The 22,565-nt window shown below is 45.8% G+C and overlaps 3 non-coding genes across 3 annotated transcripts; all 3 read left to right on the top strand.

Moving 5' to 3' along the window:
- The first annotated feature begins 4,436 nt into the window (after positions 1–4,436).
- On the top strand, positions 4,437–4,510 carry TRNAT-AGU. Its single transcript has one exon. It is a non-coding gene; the product is annotated as a tRNA-Thr (tRNA).
- A 4,708-nt stretch (positions 4,511–9,218) lies between these two features.
- Positions 9,219–9,353, top strand: LOC122929828. Its single transcript, XR_006388046.1, has one exon. It is a non-coding gene; the product is annotated as a U8 small nucleolar RNA (small nucleolar RNA).
- Positions 9,354–10,005: 652 nt separating this feature from the next.
- TRNAI-AAU lies at positions 10,006–10,079 on the top strand. The gene has a single exon. It is a non-coding gene; the product is annotated as a tRNA-Ile (tRNA).
- Positions 10,080–22,565: the final 12,486 nt, after the last annotated feature.

Raw genomic sequence — 22,565 nt, 5'->3', positions numbered from 1 at the left:
ATACTGCTACCTTGCAGCTGGACACTGATTCCTGATGGAAAAAGAGGGGGCGGTGACCACCTCGTCATCATCAAGCGACAGAGGGGCGGTATGGGGAAGTCTCCAATGATATGATTGTAAATTGATTGTGGGACGCGAACGGCGTCCGGATGCGCCGTCCGCGCATGCGCCCATTCAAGCCGGCCCGTGCTGCGTTCCAAAGACCGGAAGTAGCAGCACGTGCCGGCTCACAGGGCTCCCACTGCGTGTCAATAACCGGAAATGACATAGGTCCCGGTGTGTGACGCGACGGAGGGGGCGCTGCAGATGTGCATGGGGCAAAGAGATAAGACAGGAAAAAGCTTCTTGCAATAGACATGATATATCCATTATCATGGACAAAAGACCAGTACCGGGGACTCTGACCAAAGATTGGAATAAGGAGAAAGAGACTAATGTCAATCCAAGAAATAGAGACATGGAGAGAATGCCAAAAATGAAATAAAATGAATTGATAAACACACAGAAAAAACGTGACAAATAATGATAATAAACAAAATCCAGAGAATAAATCGATTTTTTGTATTAATATTTGTAATTTTTTTTTTTTTCCATTTATTTTGTTCTCTATATTTGATATAACTATTTCATTATTTTTTCGTGTATATACTTCTTATTGTTTATTTTTTATATTTTCTATATATTTTATAGAGTTTGTTTTCTATTATTTTTTATATATTTTTCAGTTTATTTCTTGAATTTTGATGTATTAATTAGTGCATTAAGGGGCAATATAAATGCCCAGAAATGAGATCCAAAAGTAAATACTATAATTGGATCATGTGCAGAAATAACTACCTGTCAAGGGAATCACCCGGTCTATTAGGTTAGCTACATGATATTACATCCAGAAGTGCTTGGATAGGCATTTTGTCCCTTAATTTTAGTCATTAATCACTCCTAATTTTTGTCTAATTTGGAGATTTTATGGTATATACTCAATAATCACCCCGAAAAAAAAAAAAAAAAAAAAAAAAAAAAAGGGGGAAAAGGGAGGAAGGAGAGGGGGAGGGAGAAGAGGAATGGAAACAAGAATTATATAAAAGAAGAGAAGTAGAAGAAAACGAATATGAAGCACCGTGCCCAAATCCGCAGCTCCCCACATCGAAGTCCCAGTATCGAAGAGGGTTATTCTTCAAATAATGGCCACACCAGGGATTGCAGCATCAAAGGACCGTCAAGAACAGATAAGGTGGGGACATATATAGATTGAAGTAGGCTAATCATCACAAGTCCAAGCAAACAAAGAAATCCTTGAGGAAAAGGCATGGTAATCCAGTGAGATTCAATATGATGAACAATATTCAAGTGATTTCCCAACCAAGGTGCAGAAAGGGATAACCCGATCCCGGAGTCGAAGACCAGGTGATCACAAGTAATGTGAACAACACGTGTATCTGAAATTGCAAAAGAAAATACTTATTATTGAAGAAGAAAAAGGGGAAAGAAAAGAAAAGAAAAACAGGCAATTGAAAAGTGCAACAAATCATCTAGCATAAAAGCCTGTGAACAAAAGCTCCTCGTTAAGACCCTGTGGGGATAAACAGTCAAGGCCTTTTTCTTCTTCAATAATAAAAATGTTCTTTTGCAATTTCAGATACACGTGTTGTTCACATTACTTGTGATCACCTGGTCTTCGACTCCGGGATCGGGTTATCCCTTTCTGCACCTTGGTTGGGAAATCACTTGAATATTGTTCATCATATTGAATCTCACTGGATTACCATGCCTTTTCCTCAAGGATTTCTTTGTTTGCTTGGACTTGTGATGATTAGCCTACTTCAATCTATATATGTCCCCACCTTATCTGTTCTTGACGGTCCTTTGATGCTGCAATCCCTGGTGTGGCCATTATTTGAAGAATAACCCTCTTCGATACTGGGACTTCGATGTGGGGAGCTGCGGATTTGGGCACGGTGCTTCATATTCGTTTTCTTCTACTTCTCTTCCTTTATATAATTCTTGTTTCCATTCCTCTTCTCCCTCCCCCTCTCCTTCCTCCCCTTTCCCCCTTTTTTTTTTTTTTTTTTTTTTTTTTTTCGGGGTGATTATTGAGTATATACCATAAAATCTCCAAATTAGACAAAAATTAGGAGTGATTAATGACTAAAATTAAGGGACAAAATGCCTATCCAAGCACTTCTGGATGTAATATCATGTAGCTAACCTAATAGACCGGGTGATTCCCTTGACAGGTAGTTATTTCTGCACATGATCCAATTATAGTATTTACTTTTGGATCTCATTTCTGGGCATTTATATTGCCCCTTAATGCACTAATTAATACATCAAAATTCAAGAAATAAACTGAAAAATATATAAAAAATAATAGAAAACAAACTCTATAAAATATATAGAAAATATAAAAAATAAACAATAAGAAGTATATACACGAAAAAATAATGAAATAGTTATATCAAATATAGAGAACAAAATAAATGGAAAAAAAAAAAAAAAAAAAAAATTACAAATATTAATACAAAAAATCGATTTATTCTCTGGATTTTGTTTATTATCATTATTTGTCACGTTTTTTCTGTGTGTTTATCAATTCATTTTATTTCATTTTTGGCATTCTCTCCATGTCTCTATTTCTTGGATTGACATTAGTCTCTTTCTCCTTATTCCAATCTTTGGTCAGAGTCCCCGGTACTGGTCTTTTGTCCATGATAATGGATATATCATGTCTATTGCAAGAAGCTTTTTCCTGTCTTATCTCTTTGCCCCGTGCACATCTGCAGCGCCCCCTCCGTCGCGTCACACACCGGGACCTATGTCATTTCCGGTTATTGACACGCAGTGGGAGCCCTGTGAGCCGGCACGTGCTGCTACTTCCGGTCTTTGGAACGCAGCACGGGCCGGCTTGAATGGGCGCATGCGCGGACGGCGCATCCGGACGCCGTTCGCGTCCCACAATCAATTTACAATCATATCATTGGAGACTTCCCCATACCGCCCCTCTGTCGCTTGATGATGACGAGGTGGTCACCGCCCCCTCTTTTTCCATCAGGAATCAGTGTCCAGCTGCAAGGTAGCAGTATATTGATTACTTTGTATATATATCTGATGATTACTATTAGGAACCAGACACTCCTGAGGAAGCCAGCAAGTCTGGCGATACGCGTTGGGCTCTTCTGCTGACCGCCACAGACACCCCCCATTATGCCATTTTTATGATAAGTATTTATTATCTATTGTTGATGGATTTCATGCACTTTACATCATTATATGCTGATTGATGTGGGGGTTCATATATGAATTTGTGGTGATTCAGATGGGCATGCGCCGATACACGGCTTACATGGCCCAGATTTGTTGTATACAACGTTTTAAAAAAACTTTTTTATGCTGTGTCTGTTGCCTTAATAAACTTATATTTTTGTAGATGTGCGGCTCCCATTTCGGTATTCTTTTTCTCTTTTGTTATATTGTGCTTCACATACCGAGGGCCGGCACTCTCCTCTTATATTATTGGATGTGCCCCTATCTTTTTTTGATTGCATACATACATTACTTTACTTATCCTGTACTGATCCTGAGTTACATCCTGTATTATACTCCAGAGCTGCACTCACTATTCTACTGGTGCAGTCACTGTGTAAATACATTACATTACTTATCCTGTACTGATCCCGAGTCATATCCTGTATTATACTCCAGAGCTGCACTCACTATTCTGCTGGTGGAGTCACTGTGTACATACATTACATTACTTATCCTGTACTGATCCTGAGTTACATCCTGTATTATACTCCAGAGCTGCACTCACTATTCTACTGGTGCAGTCACTGTGTAAATACATTACATTACTTATCCTGTACTGATCCCGAGTCATATCCTGTATTAAACTCCAGAGCTGCACTCACTATTCTGCTGGTGCAGTCACTGTGTAAATACATTACATTACTTATCCTGTACTGATCCTGAGTTACATCCTGTATTATACTCCAGAGCTGCACTCACTATTCTGCTGGTGCAGTCACTGTGTAAATACATTACATTACTTATCCTGTACTGATCCTGAGTTACATCCTGTATTATACTCCAGAGCTGCACTCACTATTCTGCTGGTGCAGTCACTGTGTACATACATTACTTATCCTGTACTGATCCTAAGTTACATCCTGTATAATACTCCAGAGCTGCACTCACTATTCTGCAGCTGGATGGAGGAATTGAGGCTCTGTAAAGAGTAGATGAGAGGCAGCGAGTACTTGTAGTTCTCAGGAGGTGTGAACATAGGAATGATCTTGCTCGTGTCCGCGCTGCGTTGGCAGGATTGTCCCAGGTGTAGATTTAGAAATGCCACAAGGATAGTACAAATAAGTGAATGCTGGGAGTAGTAGTCAATCATTGTTAATGAGGAATGTGAAACTGCTTGGTGCTGGTCAGCACCTGGCGCTGTGGCTTAGTTGTTTAATGCGCCTGTCTAGTAAACAGGAGATCCTGAGTTCGAATCTCAGCAGTGCCTTGTGTTTGTCACTTTATACCGTTTTATTAGAATTTGATTTATTACATTTATTGTCCAGAAATCCCAGATCATTTATAGCAGAACACTGATCTCTGCTGGGGAGAGGCGGAAGTGCAGCCGGGGATTTGCTTCTCATCTGTTTTCTACATCATTATAGCGGGCGCCACGTAATACCGCGTCTCACCTGCAGTAGTCTCACGGCAATAACAGCTCCTCACCGCGGCTTTTTCCGAATCCACTCGAGCTACGTGGCTTTTTTTTACATCACCGTGTAGCCCCTGCCTCAAAGGAGGATTGGACAAACCCTTTAAGGGAATGTGTCAGCAGCATTGTTTAAATCACATTTTTATATTGAAACATCATTTTTGATATATTTAAAAAAAAATTCTTACGTCACATTATTAAAATATGTATAATATACTGCAGTCTTCACACTGGTCACTCGGTCTTTTGTGAGCCACCAAATGGTCCATAGACACAGCGGTATAGCACTAGGTTCGGTGACAGGGAACCTCCACCATCAGGGGGTCGCTCTGGGCTTAGCAGTCTTCAGGGCCTGTAGGGTAAGTTCCTCTGCCCTGCCCTTGTGGACTACACTTATATCCATCTACCTAAACTTTGAGTATCTATCCCGTCACTATGAATGTTCTTCCTTTTGGGGGCCACTACTCCCCTATGTAAAAAAAAGATTTTGGGGGATAACTGTAGCACACTACTGTCGGTATTTACATACCTATACCCGCCTGATTATAAATAAAGGTATTTTTAAAAGTCACATTTTCTTCACATGTGTTCCTATAAAGAATGAGGCCCTGTCTCCATCTGCCAATATACCACAGATGTCCTATAGGTGCGAGTCCCACCTCTCGAGAATGATGATACTACACTGGTACTCTCCATCCTGCGGCTCTCCCACAGTTGCAAACTCCCATCATGATCTGATAGCTGTATGATGGGAGTAGAAGTTATGCAATAGCTGGAGAATCTCAACCTGGGGAGCATTAGACGCCTCTGGCAGACCTCTAGGCCATCACAGAAATTGATCTGCACCGCAATTGGGGTTCCTATGGGCTGACAGAGGGTGCCTTCTTCTCTTACACTCCTAAGATCACTATTGAACATGGATCGGGGAAGCCACCCCATACCGACAGTGAGAAGTGATCAGTGTGATCGAGAAGGGTACTGCGGACCCTTAAAGATCAATTAAAAGATCCATGCCTTATTGGAAATGTATTAGGATGTGAAATGGCATCGCTAAGCAGAGAAGCGGTTAAATATCAATTCCCCAATGTAATTTCATTATGTATGATTCACCAGCAGAATACAGACTGCCATAAAACTGCCTCACACTCTGCGTGTGAATACCTGTGTACCAGTTATGTAGTGTCAGCCGCCCCCCCCCCCATGGGCTGCTACTAAAGGGATAATCAGAGGAGCCCCCCCCCTCCGAGCCAATCAGGACGTTGCTTTCATTTTCTTACGGGCCAATGACACATGAAAGCCGGAACCTTAATGGTTGCTATGGAGAAATCCAGCGCTCATGCCTTGCCCCTTACAACAATCACTCCGTGACACAGCGACCACCAAATGTGGCATGACTTCACAGCGAGCTCTAAGGGCAACGCTGCCCATTGAAATTGTCTGAAAAAACTGCACAACTTTTGTGATAATCACTAGAAGGCGCCATGACATTTTGCACTAAGGGGCTGATATGGCCGCACCGAGCGTCAGCAATAAAACTAATGCCGGATTTAGGCGACTGCCCTTCTGTGTTGCAGAGACAGAAGTGTCCTAAAGAAGCCGCTCTGCTGCAAGTCCGTATCCCATTAACCCCCTAAGTACCTCCTAAATACCTCAATCCGTATTTTACATCCTCATTTAACTACCAATCATATCTGAACATTCAGACCCTTGCAAACCATGTCCCCATGCTGTAGGAGCCTTTGCTGGACTTTCATCTCCAGGGTTTATCTGCATACATTTTCGCTAGTTCTTTGGCCACCGACGTCCCTCTATTCAATTTGCGCATGCGCCACGGCATCACTTCCGCCCTTCGGCTGACGCTGCTTCCGGGTCCAATCATACTAACATGTCCCGGTACTTCCGATCACATGACTAGGTCTCCCGATCACATGACACGTCACATGTTATCACCTGACTTCCAGTTGCCAGGTTACTTGACGCCGGATCGTCACAGAGGCTGGCGATCAGATTTTCATTTAGTTCCAGAGCGATCTCTTGATGGAGTGATGCGGACACCCCGGCACACCATCAAACAGGACATTTATTTATTTAATACTTTATATGGAGGGCTTCTTTATGGGTTCACTGGGGGCATCGGTAGGAATCCATTACATTCATCTTTATTTTTATATTTAGAGTGAATCACATGGTGCTAATTGCATAGCGGCATAGCCGGTCCTCCACCATTCATCATGTGGCTGGTGTATAGACCCAATGCTCCGGGGGGGTCAGCCCCCAGCTCACAGGGTCATCCAGTCCTAAATTGCCATTCATTCTTGGGGGACTCAAAAGAACGGGGGGCTACAATCCATTTACTGGATGAGTCCTCCCCTTTCCCTTTGTCCCTCCTGATTATTTGTGGATTGACCTGCTCCTTTTATATTCAGCTTAATCGCCATATCCCTCCTTTCAAATGTATTTTATCCTTGGAGGCCACCAGTGAATCCTCCACATTTACAAACACCTCCTTTATTCCCAGCTTTTGTATCCATCCTTTTAGTACATACCGGGGGTGGCCGCATATCCCCCTCCAGAGACTTCCCCAGTGGTCAATACTCTCACTCCGCAAGTTCCCTAAGGGTCCCCCATTTGGAGTCTTAGGCCCCTTTCACACGGGCGAGTATTCCACGCGGATGCGATGCGTGAGTTGAACGCATTGCACCCGCACTGAATCCCGACCCATTTATTTCTATGGGGCTGTTCACATGAGCAGTGATTTTCACGCATCACTTGTGCGTTGCGTGAAAATCGCAGCAAGCTCTATTTTGTGCGTTTTTCACGTAAGCAAACCCCATAAAAATGAATGGGGTTGCGTGAAAATTGCAAGCATCCGCAAGCAAGTGCGGATGCGGTGCGATTTTCACACACGGTTGCTAGGAGATGATCGGGATGGAGATCCGATCATTATTATTTTCCCTTATAACATTGGTATTAGGGAAAATAATAGCATTCTGAATACAGAATGCATAGTACAATAGCGCTGGAGGGGTTAAAAAAATAAAATAAATAATTTAACTCACCTTAATCCTCTTGATCGAGCAGCCGGCATCTCTTCTGTCTGTCTTCTGTGCTGTGTGCAGGAACAGGACCTGTGGTGACGTCACTCCGGTCATCACATGGTCCATCACATGATCCATCACCATGGTAAAAAAATCATGTGATGACCAGAGTGACGTCACCACAGGTCCTGTTCCTGCACACAGCACAGAATACAGACAGAAGAGATGCCGGCTGTGCGATCAAGTGGATTAAGGTGAGTAAAAGTTTTTGTAATTTTTTTTAACCCCTCCAGCGCAATTTTACTATGCATTAGGTATTCAGAATGCTATTATTTTCCCTTGTAACCATGCTATAAGGGAAAATAATACAATCTACAGAACACCGATCCCAGACCCGAACTTCTGTGAAGAAGTTCGGGTTCGGGTACCAAACATGGCGATTTTTCTCACGTGAGTGGAAAATGCATTACAATGTTTTGCACTCGCGCGGAATAATCATGCATGTTCCCGCAACGCACCCGCACCTTTTCCCGCAACGCCCGTCTGAAAGAGGCCTTATTCTATAATCCAGGTACAGTTCTCCCACAGCATGTACACGGCTGCATCTGAGAATTAGAAATAAAAAATTAGGATACATAAAAAGTGAGGATACATAAACAGGGGGGTTAATTTTTTTTATAAAAGAAACACACACGGCTATTAGCCTGGTGCTTAGGTTACATTACCACACATCCTGATCCAGATCTGGGCTCAGAAGAGAGGGCCCACCTTAAATTCCCTATTAAGGCCTTTTGGCTCCATGGTCTCTAATTTGTAAATCCATCTCAGTTCTTTCCTGTTTAATAATGTTTCCCTATCTCCACCCTCCTGAGCGCAGGGACACTGTCTATAATTCTGTATCTTAATTGTGACACGTTCTGTCTATATCTCCAAGAATGCTCTGGTACCGGTAACTCTACCTCATCCCCATTATCTAGGTTTTGTAGACTCTCTTTTTAGCTAATAGCTGACGTATTGTATACCTATGCTGATTAATTCTATTTTTGCAAGGCTGTGTCGTCTCTCCGATGTAGAGGAGGCCACACGGGCGCTGCAAGCTATAGATAACAAAATCCGTATTACACGTGTAGTAGCTTTTAATGTCATATTTTTCCCCCGGTTCTCGAATGGCAGAAGGAGTCGCCCCTGGTGTCAACACGTAAAGACTAGATGCAAATCACAAGTCACAGTGCATTATGGGAGAAGCGATTGCTGAACAAAATGAAACGTTTTCAATAGGTCTTTATTAGCCGAGTGAGGAGACAGAGAGCGACGGTTTGTAACGTGGGTGACCGAGGCGTCACGTGACCGCAGCCCGCGCTCATTGTGATGCTATCGTACAGCGGTGAGGGCGAAGCGGCGTCCTCACCCTGAGGTCGGTGAAGAGCGCGGGATGGGTGGTGGCTGCTGGGAGCGGTGTGGGAGCATTGTCAGTGAGGTCAATCCTTACCTGTTCCTCCTCCGGGAGAAACAGACATGATGAATGGAGGAGGCTGAGTGTGTGATTACACCGAACTCCGACACCGCCCTGACCGACAACTCGGGGCGTGTGACATTCTGAGCCCAAACCTGCTGGCGATCATATCAGTGTGTACAAGAGCAGAGGAAGGGGGTGTTGTCATGGTTACTGTCTCACAGACTGTGGGGTTAGTGTAATAGAAATGTCTCCTGGATCATGTGATCTGATAAGGGTGGGTTCACACAAATGTTATGGCTTTCTGTTATAACGGAAAATAACGGAATCCATAAGACGGAAGGACTGATCCGTTTTGCTGCCTATAGGCATTCTGTTTGCTCTCTGTCCTAATAGAAGTCTATGGGAAAGCATAACGGATCCGTCTGGGTCCTGTTATGCAAGACGGAAAACAAAGTCTTGCATAACGGGACCCAAATGGTTCCGTTATGTTTTCCCATAGACTTCTATTAGGAGGGAGCAAAACGGAATGCCTCTTAAAGGCTTCCGTTTTGCATTCCTTCCTATGGATTCCGTTATTTTTTGTTATAACCATGTTAAAAGGGAAAGCCATAACGGACTCCATAACGCTAGTGTGAACCTACCCTAATGGGGATTGTGCTTTCCTCCTCGATTATATGATCGGATAATGGAGATTGTGCTTTCCTCCTGGATCATGTGACCAGAAAATAGGGATTGTGCTTTCCTCCTGGATCATGTGACCAAATAATAAAGAGGGAGATCCCATTATGCAGACAGCTGGCCGGTTAGCTCAGTTGGTTAGAGCGTGGTGCTAATAACGCCAATGTCGCGGGTTCGATCCCCGTACGGGCCATTGGTTTTCTGTTTTTCTTTTAAAGGGGTTGTTCGGATTCAGAGCTGAACCTGGACATGCCCCCCCTGATTTAAGCATTGGAACATTTCATACTCTCCCTTGCCGTGTGCTGTATCAGGCAGGGCAAGGGCTTTTTTTGCTTATTTTTTTACACTGCTAGGCAGAGGCTTCCGCCTAGCAATGTTTCCGGTGACATAACGGCTCTAATGGGCGAGCTTTAACGCTGCCCTAGCCGTTTTACAAGCTGGCCCTTTAGTGCTGGTGACGTCACCAGGCTCACTGCTGGGTGGAAGCCTCACTTTTCCTATGGAGGGCCCCGTACATCACCTATCACTTATGTCAGGTTGTCAGGAAGCAGGGGGTGTTACCCCTACTCGGGGACCGCGGGCACGGCGCAGGGCACGGGTTCCCCTTCAGCTCGGTAGAACACCTGGTGCCCGAGAAGCGGGTGCGCGGCGTGTGCGCAATATGCAGGCTGCACGCGCATTCCCGGGTGCATAGCGTTTCTGCATTATCTGGCTGTCAGGTGTGAGCCTTGCTGGGGGAGGTTCCCAGTACGCACCTTCCACCTTCCTCGCCTGCCATTGGTTCTGGGGAGAGAGGCATCCTGGTTGCCATGGGGACCAGGGGGTGGTTCCTACCTTCCCTGGCTATAAAGACCTAGCCTAAACTCTGGCTTATTGCTGAGTTATTCCTCCTTATGGTGAACACCTAGCCTCCCTGCTGATCCTCCTATTTGCCTGTTGTTTCTTTGTATCCTTCCCGTTTACTGACCCTTGGACTGTGACACTGTTTGGACATTGACTCTTGGATTATCCCTAAACTTGTACCGCATTTCTGGGCTGTCAGCTGCTTACTGCCAGTGGGTTCCTCATCCCACTACTGGCTCCCTGGGAGGTTTGACAGAATAACTCAGCCATCACCATGGAACCCGCAAAAGCAGTGGGTCCCATGACGGCCATGACCCAACAACTTAACCTCATGACGCAGGCCTTCCAGGAGATGCAAGCCAGTCATGAGCACCTGCTGCAGAGGGTTGCCACACAGGAGCAACGCATCGCAGAGCGCACCGCGCTACCACCCTCGCCTCCCCCTACGCCGGCGCGCACTCTGGAAGTGGTCTCTAGCGAGCCATCAGTCAGCCTCCCTGATCGGTTTTCAGGAGATCGGAGGAAGTACCGCTCCTTCATCATCTCCTGCGAGCTGTTGTTTTCCCTGAAGCCTCGTACATATGCCACAGACTTCGTCAAGGTACGCACGGCAATTCCCTTGCTCTCAGGGCCTCCCCAGACCTGGGCGCACCAACTCCTACTAGCCAATGACCCAGTGCTGGCATCTTGGAAGTCATTTGCCGCAGCTATGCAAAGACTTTATGATGACGCCCTGCATTCTTTAACCGCCAGGGGTACCTTGCGCACCCTCCGCTAGGGCGGACGTCCAGTAGAGGATTACATCATGGAATTCTGTGAGGTAGCCCCGGATACGGGCTTGAACGAGGTGGCCTTGATTGACCAGTTCCGCATCAGTTTGTCCGAGCAGCTCAAGGATGAGCTCGCCCGCATTGGGGTGTCAGGCTTCTTGGGGGGCCTGATGGACTCAGTAATCCACCTGGATTGCTGCTTCCGGGAAAGACGACAGGAGCGACAACAGTCCCCGCCTCTACCGGAGCGCCGGTCGGAATCCTTAAGGCTTCCGGTTCCTGTGGCAGCAGATGGTAACCAGGAGGAGCCGATGCAGATCGGGGCTGTTCGGGGTCCCCTGTCCACGGTGGAGAGAACCAGGAGAAGAACCCTGCATCTGTGTTTATACTGCGCAAAACTGGGCCATTTCCTGAAGGACTGTCCTATCAAACCTCCCACAGGTAGGCCGGAGACACCCACGGTATGCATTAACCTACCTATGTATAACAACTCATCTCATCTCACCATCCCTGTTTCCCTGCAGCTGGGCAACAACAATATTCATCTCTCTGCCATCATTGATTTGGGCGCAAGCAGCTGTTTTATGGACAAGGATCTGGCTTCCCAACTAGGCATCACGTTGCGCCCTAAGAAGATCCCATCCCAGCTGCATCTGGTGGATGGCAGCACCCTAAAGACGGGACCTATCGCCATGGAATCCCATCCCTTGTTCCTCCGCATCGGCCTTTACTATTCCCGAGAAGATCGTGTGGGACATCGTCCCTTCCCCCTTGTTTCCAGTCATTCTAGGCATCCCCTGGCTTAGGAGACACAACCCCACGATCAACTGGACCTCTGGCTCCATCACCTTCACGCCCCCCTCCGGTTCTCCTGTTCACGCGTCTCCGGCTCCAAGCCCTCCTACGGTTCTGGGCACCATTGAACACAGACTACCCGACAAATATAGGGACTATGCAGATGTTTTTGAAAAAAAGGAGCAGACGCCTTGCCGCCACACAGGCCCTATGATTGCCCCATTGACCTGCTCCCTGGAGCCCCACTGCCGTACGGGCGCTTGTACAATCTGTCCGAACCCGAGACCAGGGCCCTAAAGGACTACATAGAGGAGAGCCTAGCGAAGGGGTTCATCCGTCCCTCGACCTCTCCAGTCGGGGCCGGCATCTTCTTCATGGGGAAAAAAGATGGGGTCTCCGGCCATGTGTCGATTACCGGGCCCTGAACGACATCACCAAGAAGAACCGGTACCCACTCCCTCTCATTCCCGACTTGCTGGACAGAGTCAAGGATGCCAGTTTCTTCACTAAGATCGACCTCCGGGGGGCCTACAATCTGATTCGTGTCAAGGAGGGGGATGAGTGGAAGACAGCATTCCGCTCACAGTTTTGGCACTACGAGTACCTTGTCATGCCCTTCGGGCTCTGTAACGCCGCTGCCACATTTCAGTGCTTCATCAATGACATCTTCTGTGACCTGTTGGATACCCATGTTGTGGTATATCTAGACGATATCCTTGTCCTCTCCAGAACACTGCCACAACACGAACGGCATGTCAAATCGGTGCTCCAGTGTCTGCGGACCCACAGTCTCTATGGCAAGCTTGAAAAAAAGCACCTTCGAAGTCTTGTCCATTGAGTTCCTTGGCTACATCCTATCCCCAGGCCTAGTGGAGATGGACCCCAGGAAGATCCAGGCCATCCAGAATTTGCCTGTCCCCCGCAATCTGCGGATGGGGCAGCAGTTCATTGGTTTTGCCAATTTTTACCGCCGACTCATTCGGAACTTTTCAGCGATCTGTGCTCCCATCACTGCACTGACCAGGAGCAACACCCTGTTTGAATGGACCCCGAAGGTCCAACAGGCATTACAGCACCTCAAGAGGCTGTTCACACAGGCACCTATACTGGTACAACCGGATGCCTCTTGCTTGTTTTTTCTGGAGACCGACGCCTCCGTGGGGGCTAATGGGGATGTTCTCTCCCAGGTCCAAGGGAAGAAGCAGCTTCTCCATCCCGTTGCCTTTTATTCCCGCAAACTCACCGGGGCCGAACGCAACTATGATGTGGGTGAGAGGGAGCTGCTCGCCATCAAGGATGCCCTGGAGGAATGGAGACATTTGCTGGAGGGAGCCAAAAACCCTGTGGTGGTGTACACCGACCATCGCAACCTCGAATATCTCCGCAGTGCCAAGCGATTGCGTCCTCGACAAGCCAGGTGGGCTCTCTTTTTCTCCCGTTTTCGCCTCCAGATTACCTATCGACCGGGATCCAAGAATGGCAAGGCTGATGCCTTGTCCCGTATGTGCTCCTCCGAGGCCGATCCTGCACCTCTGGAACCGATCCTGCCAGCTGCATACTTTCTAGCTACCCAACACTCCTTGATCGAGAGGATCCAACGGGCCAGCACGCCAGCTCCAGAGGAGGCAGCCCATCTGTCAATGAAGCAGGGACTTCGTTACCACCAACAGTGGATCTATGTCCCAGTCTCCCAGCGACTGCCTGTACTACAGCATCACCATGACCACCCCACAGCAGGCCACCAAGGTAGGCGCAACACCACGGAATGCATCCTACGTCGGTTTTGGTGGCACTCTTTGGCAGCCAACGTACGCTCCTTCATCGAGTCTTGTTCCGTGTGTGCACTCTACAAACGTCCCACCTCAAAACCCGTTGGGTTATTACAGCCTCTGCCAGTGCCAACCCTTCCATGGCGCAACATAGCCATGGATTTCATTGTGGACTTACCGCCTTCACAAGCCTGTACCACCATCATGGTGGTGGTGGACAGATGTACCAAGATGTCCCACTTCATTCCGACCTCCGGTCTCCCGATGGCCCAACAAACCTCGTAGTTGTTCCTCCAACACGTGTTCCGGTTGCACGGGCTCCCTGATTCCATCGTCTCAGACCGGGGCTCGCAATTCACCTCCCGCTTTTGGACCCAGTTTTGCCGTAGCCTTCATATCACTCGCAGCCTGTCTTCTGCCTATCACCCCCAGTCCAATGGGCAGACCGAAAGGACCAACCAAACCCTCGAGCAGTTCCTTCGCTGTTACACATCCCATCTACAAGACGACTGGGTGAGCCATCTCCCCTTCGCGGAATTTTCCTTCAACAATCAGCTTCATTCCTCCACCGGGCTCTCACCATTCTATGCCAACTATGGCTATCATCCCTCAACTCTCCCGGATCTCCCCCTTGATGTCCCAGTGCCTGAAGTGGCTCAACGGCTCTGGCTCCTCTGAGAACTGAGGCGGACCCTAACGCAACAACTCCAGGCCGCTCAGCAGAGGCACAAGACGCAGGCAGACCGTAGACACACAGATTTCCCCAGGTAAAAGACGGGGACAAGGTGTGGCTTTCCATATAGCACCTCAAGCTGTCCTGTCCCTCCCGAAAACTGGGACCCCGTTACCTTGGTCCCTTCGAGATCATGAGTATGATCAACAACGTTGCATCCAAGCTCCGGTTGCCTACTTCCCTGGGATTCCACCCGGTATTCCACGTGTCCTTGTTGAAACCACACCGTGCCAACCCGTTCCCGGACCGGGCGCCTGCTCCACCACCTCCCATCCAGGTGAATAACGATGACGAGTACGAAGTCCAGGAGATCCTGGACTCCCGCCGCCGTCTTGGGGTCCTGGAGTATCTCATCCACTGGAAAGGGTACGGTCCCGAGGAGCGTTCCTCAGAGACCTTGGGGAATGTCCATGCGGGCGCCAAGGTGCGAGCGCTCCATCGGGCTCACCCCGAGAGGCCTTCCCAGGGTTGCGTCCGGAGGCCGCTCCTTGGTGGGGGGCTCTGTCAAGAAGCAGGGGGTGTTACCCCTACTCAGGGACCGCGGGCACGGCGCAGGGCACGGGTTCCCCTTCAGCTCGGTAGAACACCTGGTGCCCGAGGTGCGGGTGCGCGGCTGCGGGTGCCCTGGAGGAATGGAGACATTTGCTGGAGGGAGCTGAAAACCCTGTGGTGGTGTACACTGGTCTGTGCTGCCGGGGATTGCTGAAAGGGGTTAATAAATACTGTGAATGGGGGAGGGCTGAGAGGGGTTAATAACTATTGTGAAAGGCCCTTCACAGTATTTATTAACCCCTCGGGGGACTGCTCAAAGGGGTTAATAAATACTGTGTGAAGGGGGAACTGGCTGGCTGGCTCCAGTACACCCCCTGACCCCTCCACAAGTTCTTTTCTTCCCCCCCCCCCCACATAACATAGTCATCTACTGATGCCCATAACAGAGTCATCCCCACAGATGCCCCAAATGTCTCCAAAACTGTTAAATAATAAAGTTAGATGTGGTTAAATGCCACCTATTTGTAATTTTTAAAATCCGTAATTTGGGAAGACAAATGTGATTGTTTTTAACTCCTTCAGCACTCTACCATATTTCACCTTAAGGACCAGGCCATTTTTTGCAAAGCTGACATGTGTCACTTTATGTGGTGATAACTTTAAAACGCTTTTACTTATCCAGGCCATTCTGAGATAGTTTTCTCTTCACATATTGTACTTCATGACAGTGGTAAAATTGAGTCAAAAATTTACATTTTTATTTATAAAAAAAATAAAAAATTTGCCAAAAATTTGAAAAAAATTGCAAATTTCAATGTATCTACTTTTATAATACATAGTAATACCTACAAAAATAGTTATTACTTTACGTTTCCCATATGTCTACTTCATGTTTGGATCATTTTGTAAATTACATTTTGGGGACGTTAGAAGGCTTAGGCTACTTTCATTCATAGTAAAAAAAAATCACTAGTATTCGTTTCTGTATCTGTAATCTTGCTCTGCAGGTTTTCAATGCGATGTGAGAAGATCACAGAAGCAAGTAAATCAAGAAAGTGGAAAACCGTGCTGCTTGATGCACCTCCTCCCTCCTTGGTACAGGTTACAAAAGGCACGGGGAAGGATCTGCAAGGGGTATACCCGAGGATCCCTCCTCTCTCCAACACTCCTGTGGGTAATTAAAGATCACAACAATATTGAAGCCCAGACTGCCACCGTCACGTGCAAAGATTTATTGTACTTACAACAGTATGTCTGATAAAACGCATAAAACAATGGTATGCACACTTCGGTATCGCCCGACCCGGGTTTCGCTGTCACGCTTCTTCAGGAACGAATATCTTAGCATCAGAAACCAATCTTAAAAGCCATTAAAAGGCACACCCTTTCCCTGTGTCACCACTTAGGGTCACACCTCCTTTGTTACAATATAAATATACAATTCAAAAATACATCAAAATTTATCATAAAAGAAGTGTATAAATAGTTTCAATAAAAGTGAACAGATTCACAGTATCAAAATACATAAAACAAATAAAACCATCTTTCTAGTACTCACTCCTAATAGATCTAAAACCGCCGCTTTTAATACCCCTCCACACTTCTATCTCAGGCCGGCCCCTTCTAGCTGATCACAATGGCTCTACTCAATCACCTCATTCATTCTATCACATGACTCGACTAGTCAGACCTTCAATCCACCTCCTATCCTATCCCAGTTAGGAAGAACTTCTCCCATCACAGGTCCTACCTGGTCACAGGTAAGAGAAGTGGAGGATGTACAATAGACTGGACTATACGATGCAAGGTTTTAAATCGCACTCGATATTCAGTCCGTGAGGTTGTCCCAAATTGTACATCCATTCCACCTGTTTTTTGTTGATTTTGGCACAGAAGTCCCCCCCATGCCAGTGTGTTTAAAAAAAATAAAAAAGTTTCACATGTAAAAAGAAGGAATAAAAAAAAAAATTAAAATAGATTTTTTTTATAAAATAGACATATTTTACATAATTTTTTTATAAAAACTGTCAAAAAACCAAATTACGTACCGGTAATTCCCTTTTCATGAATCCTCCATGACGGCATACCATGAGAGATGACCCGCCTCCAACCAGGTAGGGACAGGAAGTATAAATTTGACCCTCCTCCGGCTCCTTCTCAGTGTCTTTCTGGATCGACAGCCTAGAGAGTGTTCTTTCGAATCTTTTTCCATTTATACCCTTTTTTATTTTATTTTTATTTGCACACCATCACACACACCATCACCTATGTGTAGGCCTATCATATTCTTATGAACGTATATACTTTATATATATATTTTTAATATTTATTTTATTATTTTATATATATATATATTTATTTATTTATTTATTTTTTCGGGTGGGAAACCCCTATGCCGTCATGGAGGATTCATGAAAAGGGAATTACCGGTACGTAATTTGGTTTTTCCCTTTCATCCTCCATGACGGCATACCATGAGATATAACATATTAACAACCTAGGGGGGGATTATAGCCTGAAGGACTTTCCTCCCAAAGGCTAGATCTTGACCTGCCTTAACATGGATTCTGTAATGTTTGATAAAAGTATTTGGGCTAGACCAAGTGGCCGCCCTACAGATTTGCTCTAGTGAAGCGTTAGCCCTCTCTGCCCAAGAGGCAGAAACTGATCTCGTAGAATGGGCTGTAAAGGCTTCAGGAGGTGATTTCCCTAGCACTTTATATGAATCTGAGATCGCTGTTTTAATCAATCTGGAAATAGTATTTTTTGTCGCTCTCTGCCCTTTATTTGTGCCAAGAAACTGAACAAACAAGGAGTCAGTCTTTCTGAAAGCCTTCGTGGCCTCTAAATATATAAGCACTGCTCTCCGCACATCCAATTTATGAAACCTCTCCTCCCCTTCTGTTTTCGGGTTGTCACAAAACGAGGGAACCAATATTTCTTCTTGCTTGTGGAAATTAGACACAACTTTGGGAAGGAAGGAGTTATCCAATTTAAACGTAATTCCATCTGAAGAAATAACACAGAAAGGTTCATTAATTTTCAGGGCCTGGATTTCACTAACCCAGCGGGCTAATGTAATTGCTACTAAGAACAGGGTTTTCAGTGTTATATATTTTACAGAGACCGATGATGAGGGTTCAAAGGGGCTTTCTATTAAGCCCGATAAACTACATTAAGATCCCAGGGGGGAGTCATAGCTTTCAATGACGGTCTCAGTCTATCTGCCCCTTTAAGGAATCTGACAACCCAAGAATGATTGGCAATTTTTTCATCAAAAACTGCACTAAGGGCCGATATGTGAACCCTCAGAGTATTGGGACGAAGACCTTTCTCCAGCCCAGATTGTAAGAAACCTAGAACTGAAAGGACTGAAAATTTTTCAGGGGATACTTTCTCTTTTATACACCAGGTATTAAAGGCTCTCCAAACTTTATTATAGATCTTTGAGGTTGTCTCCTTTCTACTAGCCGACATAGTATTGATGACAGGATCTGTCAGGCCTTTAGCTTTTAAGATCAACCTTTCAGGTTCCAAGCTGCCAAATGCAGCTTTTCCACCTCGGGATGGAGAAGTGGACCCTGCGACAACAAATCCTGATCCCAAGGAAGGATCCATGGACTTTGGATGGACATGATCTTCAAAAGAGGAAACCATGATTTTTTGGGCCATAAGGGGGATATCAAAATAACATGAGCCCTGTCTTGCCTTATCTTCTTTATCACTCGAGACATTAGTTGCAGGGGGGAAGGCATAAGCTAGATGGAAATTCAATTTTATTGAAAAAGCATCTATGCCTTCGCTTTTGTCTCTTGGATTGAGGGAAAGGAAACGACCTACTTTTGCGTTTGTGGCTGATGCAAAGAGGTCTATTTGGGGAACCCCCCACTTTTGGGTTATTTGGAGAAAAATTTCTTCCTTCAAACTCCATTCTGTTCGACATATTTTGACCCTGCTTAGGAAGTCTGCTTTTACATTTAAGCTTCCTTTTAAATGGACTGCTGAAAGGGATCTTATATTTCCTTCTGCCCAGGAAAAAATAATTTTTTCTGTTATTTGGCTCAGACATTGGCTTCTTGTTCCACCTTGATGGTTTAAATACGCTACCACTGTTGTGTTGTCTGATCTTATTTGGACATCTTTTCCTTCTATGTATTGACTCGCCACTTTTATAGTCTCCCAAACTGCCATCAATTCCTTTTGGTTTGAGGACCAAGTCTTCTGGTGGTCTGCCAGGCCCCTTGGAAATAGTGATGAGAGTAATGCACTCCCCACCCCCAAGGACTTGCATCTGTAGTGATGAACACCTGTTCCTCCGAATTCCATGGAATTCCCTGGCATAGGTGACTTACTTGTTTCCACCACAGAAGACTCTGGTTTAACATAAAGGGAATCAGAACTGTTTGTTCCAATGAACTTTGGTTTCTGTCCCAGCAGGCTAATATCCACTGTTGCTGAGTTCGAGAGTGGAACTGAGCCCACTTTACTGCAGGGATGCAAGAGGTCAAGGTCCCTTGTAGTCTCATAGCTTCTCGTATCGAACAAGATGGATGACTCTGAAACCTTGAGACCTTTTCTACCACTCCAGAGACTTTTTGCTCTGTAAGAGACGTCCTCTGACGAGTGGTGTCCAGGGAGAGACCCAAGAAAATTATTTCCTGGGACGGGACTGGCTTTGATTTTTCCCAATTTATTAGCCATCCTGCTAGATACAGCGTCTGGCAGGTCACTAAGAGATTGTTCTCCAGTGACTGTTTTGACTCGCCTACTATCAGTAGGTCATCTAGATACGGAATAATCAGGATGTTCCTCCTTCTCAAGTGGGCCACCAGCTCCAGCATCACCTTTGTGAAGACCCTGGGGGCCGAGGTTATCCCAAAAGGGTAATACCTGGAACTGAAAGTGGAGCAGATCTTTCCCCAAATAAACCGCTATCCGCAGGAATTTTTGGGACTGTTTGCATACCGGAATATGGTAGTATGCGTCTCTTAAGTCTAGGGAGGCTAAGAAGTCTCCCTTTTCCAGCAGATTCACGGTTGATCTTATTGTTTCCATTTTGAATTTGTTGTACTGTATGAACTTGTTTAAGTTTTTTAGGTTTATTATTAACCGAAATTTCCCGTCTGTTTTTTTTACTAGAAAAACGGTTGAATAATATCCCTGACCTTTTTGAGAATAGGGAACCGGAATTATGGCTTTTTGAGCCAGTAGCTTCCGAATCCCTTCTTCCAGCTGTTTTTTTTTTTTTTTTTTTTTTTTGAATGGGAGTTACCCTGAAAATATTTGAGGGAGGAGGAAGACGGAAAACTATTTTGTAGCCTTCTGATATTGTATTTAAGACCCAAGGGTTTGTTGACTTTGCTTGAAAGGGGGTCCCTTTTTTAACCCTCCGAAAGGGAAATTTCCTTTTCCCGGAATCTCTGGGAAAGGTCTACTTTGAATCGGAAGCCTTTTCTAGGATGGACTCTAAATCTTCTCCAAACAACAAATTACCATGAAAAGGTAAGGTACATAACTTTAATTTTGAACTGACCGCACCTGACCAAGACTTTAACCAGAGGGACCTTCTTGCCACGACCGCTAACCCAGATGCCTTTGCAGCTATCCTGACAGATTCCGCAGTGGAATCTGATAGGAAATCCACAGCTTTAATTAAGAGCGGAAAGGAATCTTTTAGATCACCATATGTATTTCCGCTTTTCAGTCGGGATTCTAACTGCGTGAGCCATTTCTTTAGTGATCTGGATACTGAAGTTGCAGCTAGGTTTGGTTTGAACAGGGCCGCACAAGCTTCCCATGTCTTTTTGAGGGTCTGATCCGTCTTTTTATCCATGGGGTCCCTTAATGATCCCATGTCTTCAAATGGTAAGGCGTTTGGACCCTTCACTAATTTAGATAGGGAAACGTCTATCTTAGGACAGGTAGTTAAAAGAGCTTCATCTTCACTAGAAAAGGGGAGCCGTCGCCTTATTGTCTTAGGAATGAATAGTTTCCTATCCGGGGATCTCTATACCCTTTTAATTAGATCGTGCATGTTTTTATGTACCGGAAAGCCTCGGTTAGACCTCTGCTCAAATCCACTGAACATCTCGTCATGGACTGGTCTACAGATTTTTCTGAATCCGAACCAGAATCTTCAGCCTGATTCTGAATCCCCCTCGCTGGTCCCTGCGTCTGTTTGGAGCAGGAAGGGATTAATGAGGTATCTGACATAGCAGCCCTGATTTCTTCCCTAATTGTGTTTTTAAGTTCTTCTTTTAGGGACGGAACTAAATCCTTAGAAATGTTGTCAGTGCATTTTTTACACACTTTCCTAGTAGAGGAATCAGAAAGTTTAACAGAACAGAGACTGCACTTTTTTGCCCTCTGACTAGATTTTGCTTTCTGAGCACTCTCTTTCTCTGACACACATACAGAAAGAAAGAAAATACATAAGGGTTAACTTAACAGAATATACTGCCTTTACCCTTGTCCTGGCGACATTACTCACTGGTACGGATCCCTGAGTGGTCTCCATAATTTCACCTGGATCCAGCATGATTTTAGGGTAAGAAGCCAGCTCACTGTTCCCCCTTAAATAGCTTTACCTTAAGACCTCAGATCAGAGGAAGACCTCCGTCATAATCCTGCGCGATTTTGAATCTCCCGCCGCCGCCGGCATGCGATCCACCGCCCGGAAGTGCTCTCAGGCCCCATACCGGAAGTAAGCCTGTGGAACGCTTCGTGGAACGCATGGAGCGTGTCCACTTCCGGTGACGACACTGTGAGCGCCGGCCATGCCGGATCGCAGTGTGGAGTTTAGCAACCGACCGGAGGGACTCCCTGAGTGTCCGGCCCCACGTGGACCTGTCTGCCCGCGCTAGCAGCAGGTAAGAGACAGGTCTTTCAGAGCCCGTTTTCCCCAACTAGGGTCCGGACTCTGCTGCCTCCTCACATGGTAATCCTCTTCTTTCTTCATGGTCGGCGACCATAAGGGAAAACCTATCTCCTACCTGGAGGGACAGGAAGACACTGAGGAGGAGCCGGAGGAGGGTCAAATTTATACTTCCTGTCCCTACCTGGTTGGAGGCGGGTCATCTCTCATGGTATGCCGTCATGGAGGATGAAAGGGAAAAAAACTATTTTTGTCACCTTACATCACAAAAAGTGCAACACCAAGTGATCAAAAAGGCGTATTTCCCACAAAATGGTACCAATAAAACCGTCAATTCATTCCACAAAAAATAAGCCCCTAAAATAAAAAAACTATAGCTCTCACAACATGGAGACACTAAAAC

The sequence above is a fragment of the Bufo gargarizans genome, chromosome 2 (assembly GCF_014858855.1).
Source record: "Bufo gargarizans isolate SCDJY-AF-19 chromosome 2, ASM1485885v1, whole genome shotgun sequence".
Classification (NCBI taxonomy): Eukaryota; Metazoa; Chordata; class Amphibia; order Anura; family Bufonidae; genus Bufo; species Bufo gargarizans.
This window is presented reverse-complemented; position numbering and strand designations above follow the sequence as displayed.